Consider the following 23,547-nt stretch of genomic DNA (forward strand, 5'->3'; position numbering starts at 1 on the left):
TTTCATTTCATTTTCTCATATGCATCTCTTATTTTGCTTTCTTTGTTGTTACTATATCTCATGATCTTGTAGTTTTGTTTCCAAAATAATTCTTTTTCTTCCATTCCCCCCCTCCAATTTTATCAGTTTTTCACTTTATCACCATATGTCTAGACATGCAGCTTTTCTTCTCCAGGCATATCATCCTGAACACTTGTATTTCCTTCATGGCTGTAAATACTTCTTTAATCAAAAGGTTGTGTTGTGATTTTATTTTTTTGAGGCAACATTTTTTACTAGGGAATTTTCTTTCAGAATAAAGCAATCTCTGTTTTTATAGCATCTTTGAGAAGCTTGTATTAATTTCCTAGGGCCGCCATAAAAAAGTACCACAAAGTAGATGGCTTAAAATAACAGAAGTTTATTGTCTCATAGTTCTGGAGACTAGAAGTCCAAAATCAAAATATCAGATTGGCCATGTTCCCTCTGGAAACTGTAGATAAGAATCCGTAGCTTTTAGTGGTTTACCGGGAATCTTTAATATCTCTTGATTTACAGCTGCAATACTTCAATCTTGGCCTCCATCATCACAGGGCATTCTCTTTTTGTGTCTCTGTGTCTCTTCTTATAAGGACACAAGTCATATTGCATTGAGTGCACCTCACTCCAATATAACCTCATCTTAACATCTTAATTGCATCTGCAGAAAGGTCATATTTGGAGGTAGTAGTGGTTAGCATTTCAACTTATCTTTTTGGGAGACACAGTTCAACCTGAAGCAGGGTGCTGGTTTATTTTGTTACTGTTGTTTTTACTTAGGTTTGAATGAATTGAATTTTTCAAAAAGGTATTATCTGTACAGTTTAATTGAGGTGTAGGTAGGAATTATCCAAGAGTGTGGGGCTAAAGAGTTGGAATATTTGATTAAACATGATCCCTCTGTGCAGCCATGCATCTGCTTTTCAGACCTAGCCTGAGACCATGAATCCTTCACTGAACTCTGCTACCAAGAGCACAGGCCCTTTCTTCCGAAGTGTCCTCTTCTCTTTGAAAGATAGTGCTTTTTTAGATCTGCCACTGACAGGATCCCTGGGGACTTTCATTACCTTAAGTTACAGCAGCCCCAGTAATTGTGCCTCATTGGAAATCTACCTTATTGCAGTAGTTCCTATTTGAGAGGGGGCTTTCCTCTCTAGAAGTTAATGTTTGCTGTTCATTTCGAGATCTGGCCCAGTGAGTCCACCTTTATCCTCTCTTTTTTACCTCATGCTGCTATAGTTTTCCTTGCAGATTTTGCTGATTTTATTTGCTTTTGCCCACAGATACAATTTGGAGTTTTTAAATATTCTCTCCCCTAGTTTCATTGAAGAGGCAGCTTGTAGACTTTTCTGCCCTTGTAGACTTTTCTGCCCTACACTCTTTATGTGTCTCTTTTCTCTCCTAGAAGAGGAGAAAGTAGATTTGGGACTAAACTGCTATCAAGTTCTTGCTGGATCGAGGAACTCTTGAACTGCTTCCTACCAAGAGAAGCGTAAGTGAGCAACATGGATTCTTCTTTTTCCTTCCTTGTGCTCCTTCTCTCCACTTTCTTCTTCTATTTTTTTTCTTTTTGAAAAATGAAGTATTGAGCTTGGATCTGAGTTTAGTTGCTTTAGATTCGCACTGGCCAATAAAAATTTTTGCAATAAAGGGAATGCTCTTTATCTATGCTTTCCAATATGGTAGCCACTGGCCACACAAGGCTACTGAGCACTTAAAATGTGGCTAGTGTCCCTAAGAAATTGAATTCTTAATTTAATTTAATAAAACAAATATAAATGGCCACGTACAGTTCATGGTTATCCTATAGATCAATGCAGTTTTAGATGATGGGTGGAGGGAAGTAGAAGCTAGAAGGAGAGGATCAAGGAATAAAAAGCAGAGAAGACATAGTGATGCATGGATGATGGAATAAGAATGAAGTAAAGATAAAGAAGAAAGAGGAATAAAGATGTCTAGGTGGGATAATTTGGGTGATTTTATATAACGTGATGTAAAATAGCTAACTTGCTTTTCAAACAAAACGTAAAATTTCTTGTAAAAAGCTTTGATATATTTACTTTAGGCTGTGCCATGTCTTCGATGCTGCCCACAGGCTTTCTCTAGGGCTGGTGTGTGGGTTTCTCATGGCGGTGGCTTCTCTTGTGTGGAGCGCGGGCTCTAGGCATGTGGGACTCAGTAGCTGTGGTGCCTGGGATTATTTGCCCCATGGCATTTTGAATCTTCCTGGAATAGGGATCAAACCCCTTTCCCCTTCACTGGTAGGCTGATTCCTAACCACTGGACACCAGGGAAGTCCAAAAGTAAAATTTCTTATTCTTACTAATACATTTGGGAAACTACTCTCTTTTTTTTTTCCCCCATTTATCTTTATTAGTTGGAGGCTAATTACTTTACAATATTGTAGTGTTTTTTGCCATACATTGACATGAATCAGCCATGTAGTTACATGTGTTCCCTATCCCGATCTCCCCTCCTGCCTCCCTCTCCATCCCATCCCTCTGAGTCTTCCCAGTGCACCAGCCCTGAGCACTTGTCTCATGCATCCAACCTGGGCTGGTAATCCGCTTCACCCTTGATAGTATACTTGTTTCAATGCTGTTCTCTCAGAACATCACACCCTCGCCTTCTACCACAGAGTCTAAAAGTCTGTTCTGTACATCTGTGTCTCTTTTTCTGTTTTGCATATAGGGTTACTGTTACCATCTTTTTAAATTCCATATATATGTGTTAGTATACTGTATTGGTCTTTCTCTTTCTGGCTTACTTCACTCTGTATAATGGGCTCCAGTTTCATCCATCTCATTAGAACTGATTCAAATGAATTCTTTTTAATGGCTGAGTAATATTCCATGGTGTATATGTACCACAGCTTCCTTATCCATTTGTCTGCTGATGGGCATCTAGGTTGCTTCCATGTCCTGGCTATTATAAACAGTGCTGTGATGAACATTGGGGTACACGTGTCTCTTTCAGATCTGGTTTCCTCGGTGTGTATGCCCAAGAGTGGGATTGCTGGGCCATATGGCAGTTCTATTTTCAGTTTTTTAAGGAATCTCCACACTGTTCTCCATAGTGGCTGTACTAGTTTGCATTCTCACCAACAGTGTAAGAGGGTTCCCTTTTCTCCACACCCTCGCCAGCATTTATTGTTTGTACACTTTTGGATAGCAGCCATCCTGACTGGCATGTAATGGTACCTCATTGAGGCTTTGATTTGCATTTCTCTGATAATGAGTGATGTTGAACATCTTTTCGTGTGTTTGTTAGCCATCTGTATGTCTTCTTTGGAGAAATGTCTGCTTAGTTCTTTGGCCCATTTTTTTTGATTGGGTCATTTATTTTTCTGGAATTGAGCTGTAGGAGTTGCTTGTATATTTTTGAGATTAATCCTTTGTCTGTTGCTTCGTTTGCTATTATTTTCTCCCAATCTGACGGCTGTCTTTTCACCTTGCTTATAGTTTCCTTTGTTGTGCAAAAGCTTTTAAGTTTCATTAGGTCCCATTTGTTTAGTTTTGCTTTTATTTCCAATATCCTGGGAGGTGGGTCATAGAGGATCTTGCTATGATTTATGTCAGAGAGTGTTTTGCCTATGTTCTCCTCTAGGAGTTTTCTAGTTTCTGGTCTTACACTTAGATCTTTAATCCATTTTGAGTTTATTTTTGTGTATGGTGTTAGAAAGTGTTCTAGTTTCATTCTTTTACAAGTGGTTGACCAGTTTTCCCAGCACCACTTGTTAACGAGGTTGTCTTTTTTCCATTGTATATCCTTGCCTCCTTTGTCAAAGATAAGGTGTCCATAGGTTCGTGGATTTATCTCTGGGCTTTCTTTCTGTTCCATTGATCTATATTTCTGTCTTTGTGCTAGTACCATGCTGTTTTGATGACTGTAGCTTTGTAGTAAAGCCTGAAGTCAGGCAGGTTGATTCCTCCAGTTCCATTCTTCTTTCTCAAGATTGCTTTGGTTATTCGAGGTTTTTTGTATTTCCATACAAATTGTGAAATTCTTTGGTCTAGTTCTGTGAAAAATACCGTTGGTAGCTTGATAGGGATTGCATTGAATCTATAGATTGCTTTGGCTAGTATACTCATTTTCACAATATTGATTCTTCCAATTCATGAACACGGTATATTTTTCCATCTATTTGTGTCCTCTTTGATTTCTTTCATCAGTGTTTTATAGTTTTCTATGTATAGGTCTTTTGTTTCATTAGGTGAATATACTCCTAAGTATTTTATTCTTTTTGTTGCAATGGTGAATGGTATTGTTTCCTTAATTTCTCTTTCTGTTTTCTCATTGTTAGTGTAAAGGAAAATACCTCAACATAATAAAAGCTATATGTGACAAACCCATAGCAAACATTATCCTCAGTGGTGAAAAATTGAAAGTATTTCCCCTAAAATCAGGAATAAGACAAGGGTGCCCACTCTCACCACTACTATTCAACATAGTTTTGGAAGTTTTGGCCACAGAAATCAGAGCAGAAAAAGAAATAAAAGGAATCCAGATAGGAAAAGAAGAAGTGAAACTCTCAATGTTTGCAGATGACATGATCCTCTACATAGAAAACCCTAAAGACTCTACCAGAAAATTACTAGAGCTAATCAATGAATATAGTAAAGTTACAGGATATAAAATCAACACACAGAAATCCCTTGCATTCCTATACACTAACAATGAGAAAACAGAAACTACTTTGTTTTGAAGAATGAAGAGAAATGCTGACTTATGCTCCAAAGTTGCTGTGAGGTTGTGCATTTGGGTCTAGTCACATTGAGATGACAGTATTCCTGATTGCAGTTATGAAAATCTTATTATTTCCTAGGGAATAGAATGTGTACCCTCTATTGACTGTGTGGATCACCACAAACTGTGGAAAATTCTTAGATGGGAACAACATACCACCTGACCTGCCTCTTGAGAAATCTGCATGCAGGTCAGGAAGCAACAGTTAGAACTGGACATGGAACAGCAGACTGGTTCCAAATGGGAAAAGGAGTATGTCAAGGCTGTATATTGTCACCCTACCTATTTAACTTAGATGCAGAGTACATCATGAGAAATGCTGGGCTGGAGGAAGCACAAGCTGGAATCAAGATTGCTGGGAGAAATATCAATAACCTCAGATATGCAGATGACACCACCCTTATGGCAAAACATGAAGAAGAACTAAAGAGTCTCTTGATGAAAGGGGAGAGTGAAAATGTTGGCTTAAAGCTCAACATTCAGAAAACTCAGATCATGGCATCTGGTCCCATCAATTCATGGCAAATAGATGGGAAAACAGTGGAAACCATGACAGACGTTACTGTTTTGGGCTCCAAAATCACTGCAGATGGTTACTGCAGCCATGAAATTAAAAGATGCTTACTCCTTGGAAGCAAAGTTATGACCAACCTAGACAGCATATTAAAAAGAAGAGACATTACTTTGCCAACAAAGCTGCATCTAGTCAAAGCCATGGTTTTTCCAGTAGTCATTTATGGATATGATAGTTGGAGTATAAAGAAAGCTGAGTGCTGATGAATTGATGCTTTTAAACTGTGATGTTGGTGAAGATTCTAGAGAGTCCCTTGGACTGCAAGGAGATCCAGCCAGTCCATCCTAAAGGAAATCAGTCCTGAATATTCATTGGAAGGAATGATGTTGAAGCTGAAACTCCAATACTTTGGCCACCTGATGTGAAGCACTGTCTCATTGGAAAAGACCCTGATGCTGGGAAAGGTTAAAGGCAGGAGGAGAAGGGGACGACAGAGGATGAGATGGTTGGATGGCATCACTGACTCGATGGACATGAGTTTGAGTAAACTCTAGGAGTTAGTGATGGACAGGGAAGCCTGGCTTGCTGCAGTCCATGGGGTTGCAGAGTAGGACACGACTGAGCAACTGAACTGCACTGAAGTGAAAGTGCTTACAAATGGGGAGACATATATTGCCCACTAAATTGAAGTTTCCAGAGTTTGGGTAAGGGTGTGAGCCAGGAAGATACACATCTGTAAAAGGGGCTTAAGGTCTTTTGTACTATTCGACACAAGAATTACCTTACCTGAAAGAAATAGAGATTAGAATATAATGGTTATCTCCTCCAGCATGGAAGCCTGGGAAGTAAATCTTTTCACAAGACAGGTATTTCCATCATTGTTACTTGAGCATTTTAGATATTGAACTAGTATTAAAACTTCTATAGTTAGCATAGTAATTACATGATGATTTTTTTCTCCCGTTTCTGGCCATTGGTAAGTGGGGGTCATCTCATGGTAGTGAGTGATGAGTTTCATCAGCAAATCAAACTTTTAAAAACAAATTCTCTGAAATATATAATTACAAGTGTAACCAGCACCCATACTAAATACCTACCAAATACAATGTGTTACTACCACTGACCCAAGAATACCATGATCCCGTTCATTAAATCTTGAAAAATCATATAGTTCCTGCTGGTTTTTTTATATGCTAATATTCACTTTTTAAAGTACTTTCAGTATCAGCTCATACAATCATTTGTTGCTAAGAACAAATGACCCCAATGAAAAATGTGTTATACAAATAAGCCATCACAGCTTTGGTTTACTCTAGATTGACATTGTACTTGCGCTACTGTTCACACTGGCAAAGAAAATCATATACATATCAAAGTAATCCTCTATTGTCTAACACTGGAATGCAATTCAATTGTTCGCTTTTTAAAATCATATACTAGTCATATAATAACACAAATACCTGGATCAAAACATAAAAGAATTTTTATGACCCTTGGGCTGTTTTCACCAGTACTTAACATATTTTGAAATATTTTGCTCACCCCTGATGTACTGATGGTCCTATCTTGTTTCTATGGCAATTCCTTCAGTCATTATAGCTTCAAGATTTCTGAAATAAAATAAATCTATCTGTTCACATTGTGGCTCAGTGGTAAAGAATCTGCCTGCAATGCAGGAGACCTAGGTTTGATCCCTGGGTTGGAATGATCCCCTGGAGAAGGAAATGGCAACCTAGTTCCATGGAGAATTCCATGGACACAAGAGCCTGGCAGACTATAGTTCATAGGGTCCCAAAGAGCCGAACACGACTGAGTGACTAACACACACACACACACACACACACATCTGTTCACACTAGAGAAGTACAGAAGAAAAATGACTATTATAAACTATTGTCAACCTCAAGACCCTGAGTTACCCACAGATAAACCCAAGTGGACTTCATCAACTATATATGATTAGCAAGAATCATTCAGCCAGTAAGCTGAAATTTCACATTTAACTGTTTTAGCAGGAAGATTTGTCAGTGACAAAAAGTCTTTTCAGCAGCACCAAATTGTGAAACAGATTATGGACCAAATTTTACGTCAGTTTCAGTCAGGGTAATGGTTTTAAAGACCTCTTAATCCTATTTGATAAACTGGTTCCAAGTGTTTTTTATCCAGTTAAACTATACTAAAATCTATTACTCTGGAACTTGTAACCAGCTGAGTTTATGTATTACAAATCCCCAGGAATAAGAAGCCCAAGACCCATTAGCTGAAGATGTAAACAAATAGGTGATATATGTCATGCAATGAGGATTAGACCTCATCCTTCAAATAAATTGATAGTTAATAATACTGCCCAATTTTGGCATAAAATATAAGCTCATTATTTCAGACACGATTGATTTGGATTTTTAAAATGATTTATTTTGTATCTGAACCATGATCTATTTTTTCATGTTCTGAGAGGTAAATGATCACTAAACAAAAATAGGAAATTATCATGACCTATTTCATAACTGTTTAAAACATAGTAAAGGAAGTGGTTTAAAAAATAATGCAGAAATTGCAATCAACCTTTACCTTTATCAAAACAGGTCCAACATGCCTCTGCAAGCAAGGTATGTCTTATATTCTTTTCCAGATCCATAACTTTGACATTTGTCAGTTTACTGGCCTCTGACCCTCAGTCACTTCCTGCTTTTGTCACTTCTAATTACTGCCCATTTTGCTCCCTGATAAGCTTATTAAAAGCTGGGCTTGCTCTCACCATCTTCACTTCCTATTCATTCCCTGGCTCACTGTAATGTACTTTTATCATCTTCCATTTTTTTTCTATTAGGTCACAAATGATATTGATGTAGTCAGAAATCAGTGTATGCATTCAAGACTTTATTATTGGTCCTCTCTACTCAGATATGCACAACCTCAGATATGCAGATGACACCACCCTTATGGCAGAAAACGAAGAAGAACTAAAGAGCCTCTTGATGAAAGTGAAAGAGGAGAGTTAAAAAGTTGGTTTAAAACTCAACATTCAGAAAACTAATATCATGGCATCTGGTCCCATCACTTCATGGCAAAAAGATGGGAAAACAGTGGAAACAGTGATGGATTTTATTTTCTTGGGCTACAAAATCACTGCAGATAGTGACTGCAGCCATGAAATTAAAAGACGCTTGCTCCTTGTAAGAAAAGTTATGGCCAGCCTTGTAAGAAAAGTATTAAAAACAGAGACATTACTTTGCCAAAAAAGTTCGTCTAGTCAAAGCCATGGTTTTTCCAGTAGTCATGTATGGATGTGAGAGTTGGACTATAAAGAAAGATGAGCACCGAAAAATTGATGCTTTGAACTGTGGTGTTGGAGAAAACTCTAGAGAGTCCCTTGGACTGCAAGGAGATCCAACCAGTCCATCCTAAAGGAAATCAGTCCTGAATATTCATTGGAAGGATGGATGCTGAAGCTGAAACTCCAATACTTTGGCCACCTGATGCGAAGAACTGACTCATTGGAAAAGACCCTGATGCTGGGAAAGGTTGAAGGCAGGAGGACAAGTGGACAACAGAGGATGAGATGGTTGGATGGCATCACTGACTCGATGGACATGAGTTTGAGTAAACTCTGGGAGTTGGTGATGGACAGGGAGGCCTGACGTGCTACAGTCCATGGGGTCGCAAAGAATCGGACACGACTGAGCAACTGAACTGAACTGAACTGTATCTCACGCAGCTGACCGGTCAATCTCTATAAACTTTTAGCTTTCATGAGCTGTCATTCTTCCACTTAGATCCCTCAGTAAATTCTCACTCTCTATAGAGAAGTCCAAAGTTATTAGCCTGACTTAGAAACAGCCTTCATATTCAAGATCTTGATTACCTCTTCAATTTCATCTTTGGCCTTCCTTCTAACATTCCTCTATCCCTTCCCAGCATTCAGTTAACCACTAAACTGAAGTCATGATGAGTCTTTTCTGATTTAGTGAACTTAGCATGTCCTTTCTTGACTACTTACCCTTCCCAGAACACACTTTCCTTAACCCTCGTTAACTCACATTTCTTTAACCCTCAGCTTACCCATCATTTCTTGCAGAAAGTCTTCTCTGATATCCACATCCTAGTTAGTGGCTCTCTCTATGTACTTCTGTAGGGCCAGGCATTTCCTGTAACCATAGCCATTGTTATAATGTACTGTGATTGCTTCTTCAATTTCCTTGGCAAGTTTTGTATGGTACCAAAGAAGAATATCCACAGTTGTCTGAAAAAAGGCATTTTAATATTCCTCCTTTATCCAACTACATATTTGCATGTGACCAGCATTTTTTCATATATTTCAACAAAATAACATCACACTCACCTAAATGTAAAAGCTGCTGTCTTAGATATACCAGAAACTGCTTTTATTAAGCCAGATAGATTTGCAAGGGATGTAAAATAGTGTCACTCATAATTATTTTTTGTTTGTTTTGGAGAATGTATTTATTTTTATAGACATGCTAATATGATGTAATGGATTGCTATTTTAAAATAAATTATTAGAATTTTAATGTTTCTCAGTTTTTGTATGGATGTAACTTACAAAAAATAAAGTTCTTCAATATCCTCAATAATTGTAAGGCTATTTTAGAGTTCTGAAACAAAAAAGTTTGAAAGCTGCTGCTATTTAGGAAAACTGACAACAGTATTGATCCTTCTACTCTGAACGTGGCATGTCTCTGCTTATTTATTTTGTTGTTGTTCAGTTGTTATGTCCGACTCTTTGCAACCCCATGGACTGCAGCATGCCAGGCTTCCCTGTCTTTCACTATATCCTAGAGTTTCAAGTCCAAGCTCAAGTTTAAGTCCATTGAGTTGGTGATGCTATCTAACCATCTCATCCTCTGCCTCCCCCTTCTTTTTGTGCCTTTGATCTTTCCCAACACTCAGGTCTTTTCCAATGAGTCGGGTCTTTGCATTCGGTGGCCAAAGTGTTTCTCTTAGCATTTACTTTGTAGTTTTTAATGTAGCGACCTTGCAATATTTTATTGTTTTTTTTCTCATTTTAGTTTTTGCTGAAATGTGGGGAGTTTTATTTATTATAACAAAATATACAAATAAAAAAATTTTCTCTTTCCCATTGTTTCTATTAGAATGTAGAAGTGTAATTGAATTTTGTCTCAATTTTGTATTCTGTGACCTTCCTAAATTCACTTTTTAGTTCTAGTCATTGTTTTGTGGATTATTTAAGATTTGAGATGCAAACAATTAAAAAATAAACAAGCTTTACTTCCTTTTCAGTTTTCATCCCTTTTAGTTGTTTTGCCACTATGGTTATATCCATTAGTAAAATTTTTAATTGAAGCACTGAACGCAGATATCTTCTTTTTCCTAATCTTAGAGGAGAAGTTTTTAGTTTTTGACCATGTGGCATATAGGACATTTGTTTGTTTGTTTTTCATAAATGTTGTTTCCTGGATTAAAGAAGTTGCCTCTTATTCATAGTTAAGTGAGAGTTTTTAAAATGGATGGGTGTTGAATTTCGGCAAATGCTTCTTCTGTATCTTTCTACATCTCTGTGAGTTTACTATGCTTTGCTTTTTTTTATTCAGTTAATATACAGAAATTACTCTATAGCTTGATTGATTTGAATGTTTAATCTTTACTTTCCTGATATAGAAACCATTTGGTCATGATATATATACCTTTTTATATATTGCTAAATTAAACTTGGTAATACCTCATTAACAATTTTTGCAACTATGGTAAATGATATTCATCATTAATTTTAGGTCTTAGTAATAATGTCTTTGTCAATTTTGTGTCAGTGTTTCCTGGCCTGCTTGAAGAAGTCGGAAGTATTCTTTTCTATTTCTTGAAGTGTTCTTTTCTATTTCTATTTCTTTTCTGTTTCTAATTCTAGTAAGATTGGCATTGTTTTTGAAATGTACTATAGGATTCACAGTGAAATCATCTGAGTTCCTTCTTCCTTTGCTTTTTGTTCTGTTCAGGCCCTCAGTGAGCTAGATGATGCCCAGCACTCTGAGGGGGGCAGTTGACTTTCTGAGTTTGCCAATACAAATGCTAATCTTATCTAAAAACACCCTCACAGACTTCCCTATAAGCAGTGTTTAGTCTGGGCATCCTATGATACAGTGAGGTTGACGCAAAATTAATCATCACATGGATAATTCCCATTTTGTTTTTAATTTGCTTAGGGTTTTCTAAAATTTTTAGATAGATTTTATTATCAGATTGTGCACACTTTTGCTTATTATTTTTTTTAGATTTTTTCTGCTCTTTTATCTCCCTTTTATTCCTTATACAACTTCAGTTACTAATGTTTATCAGCTTATTTTGTCGCAGTCAGTGAGGTTTTGCTCTTAATTTCTTATCTCTGATTTTTAGATTGGTTAATTCTCTTTATATGTCTTCAAGTTAACTGATATTTTCATTTCAGATATTGTACTCTTTAGTTCTAGAATTTCAATTTATTCATTTAAAATAGTTTTTATCAGCTGAGATTTCCCATCTTTTTATTAATTTAAACCATTTTTTCTTTAACTTAATTTTAGCAAGCATTTAACTTTGTCTGCAGCCAATCTCTGAATTTTGCAACCCGTGTTATAATAATGGTTGAAACCTCAGTTTATTTCCCTCAACCTTCAGTCAAGTTCCTTGATGTCTCCCTTGTGTATTTGTAGTACAAGGGTTAGCTCAGAACTGGGACAGGATTTATACAGTATTGTGGGCCCTTCTTCATTTCTTCCCTCATTTTCTAGCTACTCTGGTAGTTGTAGATTCTGTTCTCTGACTAGTCAAGCCACTAGGAGTATGGTCTGTATTTGACTTTCAGCCATCCCACACAGCATGGACTGGGATTGTCCCCATAGGAGAGAATCCACACAGATAAACTCACCTAGTACAGTTTCCTTATTTCAAGAGCTGATTATCTTTGAGTTCTTGATCACTTTTAATCTCCAATGTTTTCAAGTATTAGAAGTGGAGCTACTAGTATCTTTTAGTTTTTTTCCCTGAAATAGCAACAGAAATGGCTCAGAATTATTTGCTTAAAGGGCAAGAGTTACTTGGAAAAAACCAGAATTAAGCAACATTTATGCTGAAAATTCCAAGTTTATTGCATTTTCATAGCACAGTGCTATGCTGGAGAGGAAAATCATTATGCTTGTCCTTTATCACAGATAAAAGTTTTTATGGCTCTTGTTATGTGGAGCTAATCAATGGAATATTCAGAGGTAACATTTTGAGTCATTGCCATGTGCTTAGACCTGTACTAAGTACTTAATGCAGATTATTTCATTTAATTCTTGAAAACCTTCAATAAAGTAAATACAAACATTATCCTTATTATATAGATGAGGAAATTGAGTCTAAATAACTAGTGAACTTAACTACAGTTAAGTGATAGGGTTAAACTTTAAGACCAAGAAGATGGTCTTCCAAATTTGCTCACAATCCCAGTTTAATGTCTCCCTGTTATTATTGAAGGGACATCTAGAAATTCCTTTTTAGAAAAAGTTGGCAGTACAAGGTCCTTCCCTGCAGCAGAATGGTCAGGTAGGTTCAAAATTTTGTGTGCCTTCTCTGTATCATGCCCTTCAATCTGCATATTAATATTATCTCATTTAATTTTTATAATAGCCCTATAAGCTAAAGGCTTCCGTTGTGGCCCAGCTGGTAAAGAATCCACCTGCAATGCGGGAGACCTGGGTTCGATCCTTGGGTTGGGAAGATCCCCTGGAGAAGGGAAATAGTACCTACTGCAGTATTCTGGAGAATTCCATGGACTGTTTAGTCATGGGTCTCAAAGAGTCGGACATGCCTGAGAGACTTTCACTTCACTGTAAGCTTTAAGACTGATACTATTATTGTATTTTATAGATAAGAAACCAGTGACCTTGAGAATTTTATATAACAAGCCTAAAATCAAACCTTGACAGGGGCAGGAACATAAATATCCCAGCCTCTATTCATCTCATACTGCCTTCTGCTCCTCAGTGTTAACTCTTTAGTTCCAGTCTCCCTTCCATATCTCACTTGCCCTCCTCCTCTGTTCATGTCACTGGAGTTTAATTCAGAGCCATAGAAATGATGGCAAAGGTAGTGAAATGAGCTCCAAAAAATGAAACTAAACAAAGCATCAAATCAAAACCCTATAGTTATCTTTACTAGTATAAAGTGGTTCCTATTATAGTCTTCTAATATGTTTCCTTCTTTTTTTCAGGTTGAGCACAGCTTTATACTTAATACTTGAGATATTTTCATATGCAGATACTTTTTTTATGCATCACAAGGTGGTTTTGTTTCTATAAAAATATGAGCAATGTCTCAGTGGCTTCCAAGCACATGAATTATTTAGTATTTTACATTAATTCATCTCATTTACTAGAGTGTCCCTGGGACATATTCATTTACACAGGAAGGATGTCATGGGAAACATTTTAACAGCCATAATAATAATAATGGCCAAATAGAAGTCCAAAATCACTGTAAACTACCTTCTACTCTCAGATTGCATTAAAGCACATGGCATATTTACAAAATTTTCATGAGGCTTTTAACTTGGCAGAGCTCATTTAAGATGTCCAAATTACTTATTTGCATCCTGCTCTGAATAAACTGCCTAGATTCAATTACCTGATACCTCACTCTGAATCACCATAATCCAGGTCTCTAGTTATTATACTCCTTCTGTTGTTTGATTATCTCCTTCTTCAAGAGCAAAATTATAAAATCAAGCCTTGAATTGCATAAATCGACTTGATCATCTGTGCAATAACATTGAGTTAGGGAAATTTACTTGAAGTAGATTGGAGTTAATTAGGAACTTCCCATTTGCCTCTCATTTTCCCTTCCTTCTTGTAACCTGTCAATGTTCTGCCCATGAACACATTGTCATTTTCAGTTAAACCAGGAGAGTTTATTTCCTCCATGCGCCTTTCTCATCATCGCTCCTGGAACAGACAATTGAAATTCTAGTCAGTTTGGTCTGTCATGGCAGATGGTTTCCAAACCATCTGCTATCTCAGAAAACAATCCGTTGTGACAAACCCCAAGCCAAATTACAACCCTGATATTGTACTTGAAGTCAGCACAAAGATTAATAGCCTGCCATGGCTAACTGTCAGGCTTTTTGACTAAGCAAAAATAGACTCCAGATTGTACTATCTGGCAAGATGTTCCAAGTGATAAGGTGAGCTCATGTGTTAATTCTTCATTAGGATGGGGAATGCCTAAAAAAATTATTAATAATGCCTATGTCATCCATCTACAGGGGACTGTTAAATAGGAATTGTCCTTTATCTCTTATCCTAGAGAATCTTGTCAGGCCTTAATTAGGTTATCCATTAGTCTCCACAAATGGACTGGCTATATATTTATTTGAGAGAGATAACAGTTGCTAGTCATGTTTTGTGAAAAATAAAGTTTATAAGGAATGCTTTTTCATCTTTAATGGAATAGAACAGAGAATAGCTTTCATGTTTTCCTATGCTAGAATTCTATTAGTACATTATTTCCAGTCACCAACTCCTTTTAACTCATCCTGAGGTATTCTCTCCAGTCTGGTTGCTCTCCTCATCTCTCAGGCCTTCACCTTCTCTCTGACCTGCTGCAGCAACTCTTTTTTCTTGTTCTTCTCATTGCATCCTCTTTATTCCAGCCCATCTTTCATAGTCCTCATCCATGTTATCTTTTTTTTAGAAGACAAATCTATCCTGCCAAATTGCCCCTTAAAAGTCTTTGTTGAGTCTCCATTCCCTAAATTATGAAGCTGTAAAGTTTTATGATAGCATAAAAGAACATTTCTAATCTGAAGGAAAATAACTCTGTAGCCTTTTTTCCTGATGTTCAACCACCAGTGTACTGAGTGGTCCAGCCACGCCAAACTCCTAAGTTACCTTGCCCTCCCCGGGTTTTCTTCCATCTCTGCCTTCTGCATATGTGCTGTCCTGCTGCCATCATGTTTAGAGGTTTGCTCCATGCAACACAGTCTCTTTCATTCTTCATAACTCAGTTTATAGATTTATTTATGAATTTTTACTACTTTAGCCAGAGTCAGAAATTCCTTTTTTCTGGATGCTGATAGCACTTTTGTGATAATTCTATAATAGTACTTACCAGTTTTTACTGCAATAATCTATTGACATGTTTTCCTCTTAATAGGCTGTAAAATCTTCAAGGAAAAAAATAGGCTTCTGTAGGTCTTGACATAGTTAAGATTTTAAAAAATACATGCAATGTATTAGGTGTCCAACCCAACAGTTGATGCTTAATGCATTGATTTAGCTGGCTGATTATTCCAAGAATGTAAGTAATTGCCTGAGTTTGGAACTTTCTGTCTCCATTGTCTTGAAGAGTGACTGAAACTTAATGGTTATCTATCTATCAGTATTAGAGATGGGGTTAACAAACCAATTAGTGTGTTTGTCCATTCTTTTCTTAAGAACCATTTACTGTATCATTTGCTGTATCTCTGACACAACATTTAATATATACTGCCAACACAGGAACTGTGAAGTATGTCTGGGAAATAAAAAAACAAGAAGAGATAGGATAAAATGTGACAACTGAAATGGACCTTACGGAGTTATATAGATAGTTATTTTCAAGTTCTTTTTAGTTAATTGACCTGTTCTTTAAGTGAAATCATATACAAACACCTAACATATGGTTGTTGTTGTTCAGTCACTAAGTCATGTCTGACTCTTGCGACCTCATGGACTGCAGCATGCCAGGCTCCTCTATCCTCCACTGTCTCGCAGACTTTGCTCAAATTCATGTCCACTGAGTTGGTGATGCTATTTAATCATCTTTTTCTCTGCCGCCCCCTTCTACCTTTAATCTTTCCCAGCATCAGGGTGTTTTCCAGTGAGTCTGCTCTTTGCATCAGGTGGCCAAAGTATTGGAGCTTCAGCTTCAGCAACAGTCTTTCAATGAATAATCAAGGTTGAATTCCTTTAGGATTGATTGGTATGATCTCTCCTTGCAGTCCAAGTGACCCTCAAGTGTCTTTTCCAGCACCACAATTTGAAAGTGTCAGTTCATTGACACTCAGCCTTCTTTATGGCCCAACTCTCACATCTGTTTATGACTACTGGAAAAATTGTAGCTTTGACTACACAGACCTTTTTCGGTAAAGTGATGTCTCTGCTGTTTAATGTGCTAAGATTGTCATAGTGCTAAGATTGCTTCCAAGGAGCAAGCATCTTTTAATTTCATTGTTGCAGTCACCAACTGCAATGATTTTGGAACCCAGATCTAATCTATACAACAGATAAAAGAATAGCTGCTCAGTTTGCAGAAAAAGGTAAAAACAGAGATCTAATTTCATAGTCATATCATTGAAGAGACACTTGGGGCATCCCTGGTAGTCCTAAAGTTCCAAGTTACAAGATTGGAACTGACCTAGACTGATCCCCTTGTTTTGCTTCTTAAGGAATTAATATAACTAAGATCTGTAAAGGTCAAGGGGCTTGATAAAGTCACAGTGTTTGAAAAAGAAAAACATTGCTGGATCCATTGACTTTCACTTCTGTTTGTTTTGTTTCTATTCCTGCAAACCAAGGTTGGTGAGTCAAAAACGAATCTGACATAAAAGACTGAGTAGTTGCTAACTACTCTCACAGACCAGAAATACTCAAGGTGCCAGTAGAAGCAAATAAAATCAATTATTGTGGAGGCAACAAAAATGCTTATAAACTGCATTTTCAGTTCAGTTCAGTCACTTAGTTGTGTCTGACTCTTTGCGACCCCATGGGCTGCAGCATGCCAGGCTTCCCTGTCCGTCACCAACTCCCAGAGATTGCTCAAACTCATGCCCATCAAGTCGATGATGCCATCCAACCATCTCATCCTCTGTCATCCCCTTCTCCTCCCACCTTCAATCTTTCCCAGCATCAGGGTCTTTTCCAATGAGTCAGTTCTTCACATCAGGTGGCCAAAGTGTTAGCCAGCTTCAGCTTCAGCATCAGTCCTTCCAATGAATATTCAGGACTGATCTCCTTTAGGATTGACTGGTTTGATCTTTCAGTTCAAGGGACGCTCAAGAGTCTTTATCCAACACCACAGTTAAAAAGCATCAATTCTTCGGTGTTCAGCTTTCTTCATAGTCCAACTCTCACATCCATACATGACTACTGGAAAAAGCATGGCTTTGACTAGATGAACTTTTTCAGCAAAGTAATGCCTCTGCTTTTTAATATGCTATCTAGGTTGGCCATAGCTTTTCTTCCAAGGAGCAAGCATCTTTTAATTTCATGGCTGCAGTCACCATCTGCAGTGATTTTGGATCCCAAGAAAATAAAGTCTGCCAGTTTCCACTGTTTCCCCATCTATTTTCCATGAAGCAATGGGACTGGATGCCAAGATCTTAGTTTTTTTGAATACTGAATTTCAAGCCAGCTTTTCACTCTCCTCATTCACTTTCATCAAGAGGTTCTTCAGTTCTTCTTTGCTTTCTGCCATAAAGGTGGTGTCATCTACATGTCTGAGGTTATTGATATTTCTCTTGGCAACCTTGATTCCAGCTTGTGCTTCATCCAGCCCAGCATTTCTCATGATGTACTCTGCATATAAGTTAAATAAGCAGGGTGACAATATACAGCCTTGATGTACTCCTGTCCAATTTGGAACCAGTCCATCGTTCCATGCTTGGTTCTAACTGTTGCATCTTGACCTGCAGACATGTTTCTCAGGAGGCAGGTAAAGTGGTCTGGTACTACCATCTCCTGAAGAATTTTGCACAGTTTATTGTGATCAACACAGTCTAAGCCTTTGGCATAGTCAATAAACTATGAGCCATGCCATCTAGGGCCACCCAAGAAGGACAGGTCGTGGTGGAGGGTTCTGACAACACTTGGTCCACTGGAGAAGGGAATGTCAAACCACATTAGTATTCTTGACTCGAGAACCCCATGGACAGTACGAAAAAAACTGCATCTTAAGATGATATAAATCGTTTGGAAAAGAGGAAGTGGAAATAAGTGCCAGAGTTACAGTGAAAGATGTCTGCTTAAGGACAGTTTTTGGGTTGAAGTTATATTACCTTCTGCTAAGAACAAGATTAAAGGACCATTTTGAAAATTCTATTACCTTTTGAACTAACCATTAAGAGATAAACATTTTAAAATAAAAACAATCTTCAAGTTTGTGTAGTAACAAATCTGAAGTAGGATAAGGCAGTTAAGTGTCATTCCTCAATTTTTCTTCCCTGTTTTGGTCCCTTTGTAGAAAATCATGTCACTGACTTGCTTGTCAGTTCAGTTCAGTTCAGTCGCTCAGTCGTGTCTGACTCTTTGCGACCCCATGAACTGCAGCACGCCAGGCCTCACTGTCCATCACCAACTCCCGGATTCCACCCAAACCCGTGTCCACTGAGTCGGTGATGCCATCCAGCCATCTCATGCTCTGTCATCCCCTTCTCCTCCTGCCCTCAATCTTTCACGGCATCAGGGTCTTTTCAAATGAATCAGCTCTTCACATCAGGTGGCCAAAGTTTTATAGTTTCAGCTTCAACATCAATCCTTCCAATGAACACCCAGGACTGATCTTTAGGATGGACTGGTTGGATCTCCTTGTAGTCCAAGGGACTCTCAAGAGTCTTCTCCAACACCACAGTTCAAAAGCATCAGTTCTTCGGCACTCAGCTTTCTTTATAGTCCAAATCTCACATCCATACATGACCACTGGAAAAACCATAGCCTTGAAGGGATGGACCTTTGTTGGCAAAGTGATGTTTCTGCTTTTTAACATGCTGTCTAGGTTGGTCATAACTTTCCTTCCAAGGAGTAAGCGTCTTTTAATTTCATGGCTGCAATCACCATCCACAGTGATTTTGGAGCCCAGAAAAATAAAGTCAACCACTGTTTCCCCATCTTTTTCCCATGAAGTGATGAGACCAGGTGCCATGATCTTAGTTTTCTGAATGTTGAGCTTTATGCCAACTATTTCACTCCCCTCTTTCACTTTCATCAAGAGGCTCTTTAGTTCTTCTACACTTTCTGCCATAATGGTGGTGTCATCTGCATATCTGAGGTTATTGTTATTTCTCCCAGCAATCTTGATTCCAGCTTGTGCTTCCTCCAGCACAGCCCTGCATCTTTCATGAGTTAAATAGTTAGGGTGACAATATGCAGCCTTGATGTACTCCTTTTCCTATTTGGAACCAGTCTGTTGTTCCATGTCCACTTCTAAGTGTTGCTTCTTGACCTACATACAGGTTTCTCAAGAGGCAGGTCAGGTGGTCTGGTATTCCCATCTCTTTCAGTAGTTTCCAGTTTATTGTGATCCACACAGTCACAGGCTTTATCCATCAGTAACTCTGCACTGTCTTAAGGATGAAAATTGAATTCCTTGGGAGGACATACAAGTTATATTTTCTTTCACTTTTGCAACCTCAGCTCTCTTGAAATTTCCATTTCCATTCTACCCTATGACTGTGTGTTCATTATTTACACACTTCTGTTTTCTCACAGTTCTGAAGTTTTGCAATTACTGTTTCCTGACTTCACTGCCCCCTCCATGCAGTTTTATAATAATGCACTGTGCCCTCTTGCCTCTAAAACTTACCAATCTATATGATAAGCATCTGCTGTGTTCTGTGCCTAATAGGGATTGTGTCATATGCCATTATGCTGTCCATATTTATCACAATACATAACATGAATTGGAGCCCTAATAGACATTTCTGGATGAATGAAACTGTTGATAGCATTTCAATTTATTCTAAAATCCATTTGATTGGAATAAAACAATCAGGGATGCCAAAAATCCTGTTATTTTTATATCTCTCCTAACATACCTGCCTGAAATTTCTGTCATCCTTTTCTTGCTTTTTTTGTAGTGTTCAGTGTTTCCTGAAGCACCTATGCATACATTATTTTAAAAAGTGAATAAATAATTTCTAAAGAAAATAATACATTTCAAAGAAATGAGTTCTTTAGGTTAACCCAATCCTATAAATTTTGTTAGAAAAGGAAAATGCATTATTTGCTAGAAGTAAGATGTTGATTCCCACACACCCAATTTTACTTAAGTGGGAGGATTTGGATTGGAATAAGGGAATAGTAAGTTTTAATAAAAAGTCAAATGGATCATCATGGTGGGGTATTGTGAGAAACCTGGGAATAGCATAGTGATTGGGAAGAGTGAGTTCAGAAGAGGAGATTAGTGTTTTTAGAAGTAGAGAGAAGAGAAAAGAGGTATTAGAAAATATGGAATTCAAATATCAACTTTTTATTTCATAAAATTTTTAGAGTAGGCTTTCTATATCTATTTCTCTTAGTATTAGATGATACATAGTTTGAGCAAGAATACCCCATGTCCAAATTTATAGTTTGAAGCAATGTCCAGATTTATAATTTGAAGCACATATATCACAAAAATGAGGCTCTTATGGCAGTGGTAGCTGACCTCCCTTAAAAGATGAAACAGATACCACAACCATTCAATGTAGAATAAAGAGAAGTTTTAATTATAAGGTAAGTCATTTTTGAAATATCTTTCCCTAGATCAGTAACTAGAATGTTGACCTGAATCATAGATTTTAATTTCAACATTAATCAAAATCATAAATGTGATACTGGCATTAAAATATTTGACTTTGATTAAACTATTGCCATAGTTTATGTGAGAAACTATCACACTAATATTTAAACTTTAAACACTAACAGGATGAAGAGCATTAAAGAAATAGAAAACGTATAGAAGAAAACATTGCTCTTGATAGTTAAGAAAATACAGACATACCTAGTTCATCTATAACAATAAATAGAATTAACTTATCTATAAAAATATTTTCAGAACTCCTAGAAGCAAACATAGGGAAAATCTCTTTGATAGGGGTCATGCTGAGGCTTGTTTTGGATTTGACACCAAAAGCAAAAGTAAACACATGAAACAATATCAAACTAAAAAGCTTCTGCAAAGCAAAATAAATTTTAAACAAAATGAAAAGGCAACCTCAAAAGTGGGGAAAAGAGTTTTGCAAACCATACGTCTGATAAGGAGTTAATATCCAAAATATATAACTCATACAACTCAATAGCAAAAACCAAATAATCCAAAATGGATAAAACACCTGAAAAATAGACATTTTTCCAAAGAAGTTATTCCAGTGGCCAACAGCTGTGTGAAAAGGTATTCAATATCACTAATCATTAGGAAAAAGCAAATCAAAACCACAGTAAGCTATCATCTCACACCTGGTAGAATGGCTGTCATCAAAGAGATAAGAGATAATGACTGCTGGTGAGAATAAGGAGAAAGGGGAACTTTTGTGCATTATTGGTTGGAATGTAAACTGGTACAGCCACTAAAGCAAAACACTCTGGAGATTCCTCAAAAAATTAGAAATAGAACTACTATACGATCCAGCAGTTTTCCTTCTGCATATATATCTGAAGAAAATAAAATCAATATCCCAAAGAGATATCTGCACCCACATTTTTATTGCAACATTATTTATAATAGCCAGGACATAAAAACAACATTAGTGTGCATTGACAGATGAATCAATAAAGAAAAAAGTGGTATATATGCACACAATTGAATACTATTCAGCCATGAAAATGAAGGAAATCCTGATATTTGCAATAACATGGACAGGCTTTGAGAGGGCATTATGCTCAATGAAATGAGTCCAATCAAGAAACACAAGTAAAGTATGATCTCACTCATATGTGGAATCTATAAAAAGCAAACTCATTGAAACAGAGAAGGCATTGTATGCCAAGTCTCTCAGTCATGTCCGACTCTTTGCAACCCCATGAACTGTAGCCCACCAGGCTCCTCTGTCCATGGGGATTCTCCAGACAAGAATGCTGGAGTGGGTTGCCATGCCCTCCTCCAGGGGATCTTCCCAACCCAAGTCTCCCACATTGCAGGTGGAATCTTTACCAGTTGAGCTACCAGGGAAGCCCAGAGAATGCACTGGTGGTTGCCAAAGGCAGGGAGTAGGATAGGGGAATTGGGTGAGAGTGGTCAAAGGACAAACTTCCAGTTATGAGATAAATATTTTGGGAGCATATAATGTTAGCTATAGTTAATAATACTGTACTGTATTTTTAAAACTTGCCAAGAAAGTATATCTTATAAATTCTTATCACAAGGACAAAAAATTGTAGCAGTATGAAGTGATGGATGTTAACTAACCTTATTGTAGTAATTATTTCACAATATATACATATATGAAATCATTATATTATACATTTTAAACTTATACAATATTATATGTCAACTATATTTCAATAAAACTGGAAAAATTTATTTTCAGTATAGGCCACAAAATAAAATTGATTCTGCATTTTATACAAGAATGCCACTTAAAACATAAGATTCATAAAGGATAAAATAAAATAATAAGCAAAGGTATCTATTATAATTAATGCAAACAAAAGAGAATCACAGTCTTTATGTCCATCAAGGTAGAATTCAAGTCAAAAAGCACTAGATAAAACAAGAATGTCTGAAGTATGATTTTAGACAAAGGTAACAGTTTTAGTGTATTTCTCAACTGATAGCATAGTAGTACCTTTCATAAAGCAAACATTTCAAGAGATTATAGAAAAATAGAAAACACAAAATTGATAGGAAACTTTCATTTACTTTTCTGAGTCCAGAATAATATTAAGTGGATAAAATTCAGGTATCATCTCTAATCATCATCCATGGAGGGTTCAGAACATCAGTTCCCCAACAACATATTTCAAATTTCTATTACCATGCTATTTTAGCTGTGAGTAATTGTATAAAATACAAACTCTTTTACCAGCCCTTCATTCTATGAATTGCTATGTAAATAACAGATTCACTTTTTGATCAGGGATTATATCATTTCTTTCAAAGTATGTTGGTGACTGGTCAATGAGCATCTGTTATTCAGTTCACTAACAGGCACGGAAGTGTACATCTGTGTTTCCTCTTCCTTGATGGCTCAGACGATAGAGAATGCAGTTGCAATGAAGGATTCCTGGGTTCAATACCTGGGCCAGGAAGATCCCCTGGAGAAGGGAATGGCTACCTACTCCAGTATTCTTGCCTGGAGAATTCCATGGTGAAAGGAGCCTGGCTACAGTCAAAGGAGTCACAAAGAGTCGGACATGACTGAGTGACTAAGCACAACTTGTCTTTCAATGATAAACCTATGTGTTGTTTTACAAAAATACATCATTTAAATTGAGGCTTGTTCATCAGATATAAAAGTGCAGCAAAGAAGTGAAAAGTGGTAACTCTCAAAGTGAAGTCTGAATTGATATAAATGAATCTTAGAAAAAATAGTTGACCATGGG

The sequence above is a fragment of the Cervus elaphus genome, chromosome 17 (assembly GCF_910594005.1).
Source record: "Cervus elaphus chromosome 17, mCerEla1.1, whole genome shotgun sequence".
NCBI classification, from domain to species: domain Eukaryota; kingdom Metazoa; phylum Chordata; class Mammalia; order Artiodactyla; family Cervidae; genus Cervus; species Cervus elaphus.